The sequence below is a fragment of the Geotrypetes seraphini genome, chromosome 2 (assembly GCF_902459505.1).
Source record: "Geotrypetes seraphini chromosome 2, aGeoSer1.1, whole genome shotgun sequence".
Taxonomy (NCBI): Eukaryota; Metazoa; Chordata; class Amphibia; order Gymnophiona; family Dermophiidae; genus Geotrypetes; species Geotrypetes seraphini.
Window position 1 is genome coordinate 504550534 of NC_047085.1, and position 6000 is coordinate 504556533.

Here is a 6000-nt window from a genome sequence, read left to right on the forward strand (position 1 = left end):
ATTATATATAATCAAAAGTTATAAATCCCTCCCCATTTTTACAAATAATATTTCCAAAAATTATGCATAACCCACCCCATTCCTATATAAGTACTGCGAATGTGCTAAGAAGTCTAATCATTAGAATAATTAGTCAATGGTTGCCAAATTTTCTTGAAATTATGAAGATTCCCCTGTTGTAATGCTAATACTTTTTCCATTTTGTAGATATGCAGACAGAGTTCCACCAGAACGTATAATTTAATTTGGTATAGTCTTTCCAATTTTGAGTGATTTGTTGTATGGCGACTCCTGTCAATATTAATAGCAGCTTGTTATTATTTGCTGAGATCGGACTCTGAGTTCTCATTGCAGTGCCAAATAGTATGGTATCATATGAGAGTCCTACATGATTTTCTAGTAATTTGTTAATTTGGGGCCAAATTAGTTTCCAAAATGCATTTACACAGGGACAAAAAAAAATTAAGTGATCTAACGTCCCTATTTCTATTTTACAATGCCAGCATCTATTGGATCTAGTATTATCTATCTTTTGCAGGCGCGTAGGGTCCATAACACTCTATGTAATAAAAACATCCATGTTTGACTCATAGATGCTGACTTTGTAGATCTTAATCTCCAGGACCAAAATCGTGGCCATTGAGACGCAGAAATTGTCTGTCCAATCTCAATACTCCAAATATCCCTAAGACCAGTTTTCTTTTTTTTATTTAAAAATCCATATATCAATTTGTACCATTTTGCGGCTTGGTGACCCAAGAAATCCGCCTGGAAACATAAAACCTGCAGACTATATTGAGTATTAAGATTTTTCCATTCAGGGAACCCTACCTGAATGGCCTGCTTCAATTGCATCCATTTAAAATATTGTGATTTATTTAAGCCAAATTTATTTTGCAATTGTGAAAAACTAAGCAGTGAACCTTCTGAAATGACATCATTTAATGTTCGTATACCTGCACTTATCCATTGTTTCCAGACGATCTTAAATCCGCCAATCTTGATCATGGAGTTTACCCAAATAGACTGATTTAGTGATTTACAAATTGGATCTGGTGATAGGTTACTTATATATCTTAATATTTTCCAAGTGTCTAATAAAATTCTATTATCTTTGTATCTTCTAGGCATTGTTATACTAATTAAATGATCTAAATGTAATGGGAACAGGAGCCGCCATTCTAAATATAGCCAATCTGGTACATTCTCCATAAGATCTGGGAGGATCCAATACATACCCTGTCTTAGAATATAGGCTTGATGGTACCTATAAAAATTTGGAAAATTTACCCCTCCCTCCACAATTGGTCTTTGTAAAGATACTAAAGCAATTCTGGATCTTTTCCCAAACCAAACAAATTTTGTAATAATATTGTTTAATTTTTTATAAAAGGACCCCTGAAAAAATATTGGTATCATACTCATTTGATAACAAACCACAGGCAAAATCATCATTTTAATTGTTTGAACTCTTCTCCACCATGAAAGATGTAAAGGATTTCATTGTTCACACATTTCTGTAATTTTTTTCAAAAAAAAAAAAAGGGAAACCTTGAAAATGTGGGGTTGTTTATTTTTCTTTTTTGTGTTATGCTTGAGTGGAGCACACCATTTATGTCATGGTACGTTGAGACTGTCTTTGTAGACTTCAGTGTGTTTTATAATTCACTTGTTTTGAACTATTTATTGCTTGTATCGCTCTGCTTTTCTAATAAAAGATTTTGCTGAACTGGGGGGAAAAAAACCTAGATGTGGAAGTGAGAAAACTTCTCCATGCCCACGAGGTCATCTATAAGAATCAGTGTATGCCTAGACTGTACATTCCTAGAGATAGAGGAGGGATGAGTCTCACAGAACTAGATTACATCTTTCAGTCTACTGCCATAGGTCTCCAGGCTTATTTCATGGTGTCATCAGACCCCAGTGCACCAAAGGTATTGAAATGTGGAAGAAACTTCTAGAATCTAGTACCATCATTAAACGTCGAGAAACATTCCAATGAGTAGAAGGAATGATTAAAAATCCATTGGTACCAAAAGGGAAGGACACAACAGAATTTGTGAAGCAAGAGAAATATACTCTTCAAGGAATTGTATTTATTAGGATTTACACACTGCCTTTTTGAAGGAATTCACTCAAGGGGGTGTACAGCAAGAATAAGTCAAATGTAAGCAATAGATAATTACAGCAGTCAAAATATTCAAATAACAGTATACGTTATAGCATGTCAATATAATACGCAATAAAACATTTTAATTGACAGCATAGGCTGTAACCAAAGATGGAGAAGATAGATAGATAGAGTTAGAAATTAAGGAGACTAATTTTGAAGCAAGTTGAAGTCCCAGGTAGGGTAGGAGTGGATAATTAGATAAGCAGGAGAGAAAGAAGTCGCAAATGCCTAAGGAGGTATCGGACAAGTGAACGGTTAAGGAGAGGTGAACTGCAACCTAAGGTTGAGCGATTGCTAGTTGCAGCCCAGAATATCAGATTGTGGATAAGATCATTTATATCAACCATTGAAAAAGACTGATAAATGGGCGGAGCTAGCTACAGTATAGTACTTTCTGCAGGCACTATAGGAGTGGAATAGGCTAAGCTCTGCATTACAGCTATATTAAACGGTTACCATATAGCACCAGAAAAAAGGAGGACGGATTGAGACATTTGGGCATTACTTCCATTGAAAGCAATGGAAATAAGGAGGGCAGATAGAGACATAAGAATAGCCTTACTGGGTCAGGCCAATGTTCCATCAAGCCCGGTAGCCTGTTCTCACGATGGCCAATCCAGGTCCCTAGTACCTGGCCAAAACCCGAGGAGTAGCAACATTCCAGCACCTCAAAGAATATCAAGATTTTGGAACCCCAATGAAAGCAACATTCCAGAGCTGAGATTGTGATGTCATAATGACTCAGAGCCAACCTCATCAGTGATGTCACAATAGCTTAATGGTCCTATACTTGGCACACGTAAGAGCATAAGAAGAAAAACAACCATACTCGCTCCTACCAATGATCCATCCTCACAGTGGCCAATCCAGATCACTAGTACCTGACCAAAACCCAAGGAGTAGCAACATTCCATGCTACCGATCCAGGGCAAGCAGTGGCTTTCCCCTATGTCTTTCTAGGCTTGAAAGCAATGGAAGTAAATCCCAGATATCTCAATCTGTCCTTTTTCTGGAGCCATATGATAACCATGGCTATATAGACAAGTGGTCCGTACCCCTTATATTACATTACATTACATTACTGACTTCTATTCCGCCTGTACCTTGCAGTTCTAAGCGGATTACATCAGAAGATAACTGGACATTTCCAGGAAAAAAAGTTACAATTAAGGAGCTGGTTTCATAATAAAGTTTTGAGAAGAGGGTACAAGATAGGTAGAAAAATTAGGAAAACGTCAGATGAAGCTGGAAGATTACGAGGAAGTTAAAGAGTAGAAGCTGGTTACATTGTTGAGTCTTAGGGGAATAATACAGGTAGAGAGGGGGAGGGAGATTGCAAGGGGGGTTAGATTCTGTGAAAAATTAGCTAGAAATAGTTACCCGTGGCTGGCTGTGAAGTGCTGATGTTGGAAAATGTTTACACTTCCCTCTCGGCATTTGCAGTGATAGAAGAACGGCAAGGCAGCGAATAGAGAAAAACCGCAAATAACTTTTCGTATGTTATTTGCAGTTTTTCTGTAAAAAAAAACAACAAAAAAACCCCGCAAATAACTTGACCTGTTCCAGTGACGAAAGTGCAGCTGGGAGCAGCGATTTTTCTCTGTGCAACTCCAGGAGAAGCTATTTCCTGTGATGTAAATTTTGGGGCGGGGCCTTTGACCAAAAAACCGTGAATAACAGACTGCGAATATGGAGGGGGAAGTGTGTACAGAAAGGTACAACAAAGTGTCATGGCTCATTTTTTTTTGGGAAATCCTGTAAGCATTCTAATATCGGTGTACCAGAAAAGCATTGGGATCCATGACCCTATGAGAATTGTGGAGTCCTCAGAAGCTCCTGCAATTAAAAAAAACTTCCCTGAACCTCAGTTGCTCTCAAGGTGCTCCTTTTTTTTTCAGATAACTTGGAGCGCCCATTAACCCTTTCAGGACCATAAGGATCGTAGGCCAATTTTTGTGGTTTTGACGACATTTTTATGGTAAAAAGGGCTTGCAGATGCCAAAAAATTGATTTTTTTTTTGTGAAATATCATTATTTTTATTTAAAAAATCACACTTCTGGCTTATGGACAGTGTGGCAAGTGAATCTTCTCGTCAATCTGGCAACGACGCTAATGAATGAATGTCGGAACCAGTTTGTTTACATAAAGGCAGTATCATATGGAATCCGTACATATCAAATTTAGAACTGTAGACTATCCCAATCAAAATTGATAGGATTTTAAAGTTATGGGACAAATATGTCCCTTGGTCCTGAAAGGGTTAAAAGCCATATTTGGCGTCTTAGCAGTATGGTTAGGACAAATCCCTTATTTCTCACAGGAGGGAGGACCATTAATGGTGACAAGTGGAAAGTGGTTCAACACCAGCCAGTTCCAGGGGACGGGAAAAATATTTAGGCCCCATCGCAGGTGACCAGAAAATAAAGTCTCAATATTTCTCTCTAGAGAATGTTGTAATTCCTCAAAAGAGCTTCTGCTAAGCAGGAACCAAATGATCAGCATATATGTTTCATTCCAAGAACAGCAAGAGAAAAGCTGAAAAGAGGAGAAACCAAGACTGATTTTGGGGGGCCTGACCTGATATTCTTCTTCCTAACACACAGAAATAGAAGTTGGTGAGGCTTTCTTGTCTTACACTTATCACATGGTGATCCTTCTGCAGCTTTTGGAGCTAATGAGAGGTCCATGAATACAGCACTTTACTTTTCACTGGTCTCAAAGACTACTTACAGGTACAATGTAACTAGAGAATGACACGAGGACATATTTGTTCCTGTCCAAGTGGGATCTCTCTATCCCCGTCCCATTCCCACAAGCTCTGTCCTCATCTGCACAAGCTTCAAACGCTTTCAAATCCTAAGTAGCAACATTCTAGAGCTCAGATTGTGATGTCATAATGCCTCATTCCGCCAATGCCTAAGCTCCGTCCTCATCTGCGCAGGCCTCAAACACTTTAAAATCAAAAGTAGCAACATTCTAGAGCTCAGACTGTGATGTCATAATGCCTCATTCCACCAATGCCTAAGCTCCGTCCTCATCTGCGCAGGCCTCAAACACTTTAAAATCCTAAGTAGCAACATTCTAGAGCTCAGACTGTGATGTCATAATGCCTCATTCCACCAATGCCTAAGCTCCGTCCTCATCTGCGCAAGCCTCAAACACTTTAAAATCATAAGTAGCAACATTCTAGAGCTCAGATTGTGATGTCACAATGCCTCATTCCACCAATGCCTAAGCTCCGTGCTCATCTGCGCAAGCCTCAAACACTGCGGTTAAGGCAGAGCTTACAAGAATGAGATGGAGATATTGAGATCCTGCGGGGCTGGGGACAAATTTGTCCCCATGTCATTCTCGCTACTCTGACCCTGTTTTTTAGCTGTATTTCAAGAACAGAGAATCTGTCTCTGATTAATTATTTAAAAATTTCTATTCTACTTAAAACCTAAGGGAGAAATCCTCAAAAGGACACAGGAGATGGTCTTATGGGCCTTCACACTGCCAGCTTAAGATAGAGATTAGTACAGAGAGATCCTGATCACACTTGGAAGTTTCTAGAGCAAGTACAGAAAAATGTCTCAGATTAGTTGGAATAAATTAGATGCTGTGTCTACATCTGCTAAAAAGGCAGACAATTCAATCCTTACCTAGAACATAAACATAAGAACATAAGAAGTTGCCTCCACTGGGTCAGACAAGAGGTCCATCGCGCCCAGCGGTCCGCTCCCGCGGCGGCCCATCAGGTCTATGACCTGTGAAGTGGTTCCTGACCATTTCTGTAACCTACCTCTACTTCTATCTGTACCCCACAATCCCCTTATCCTTTAGG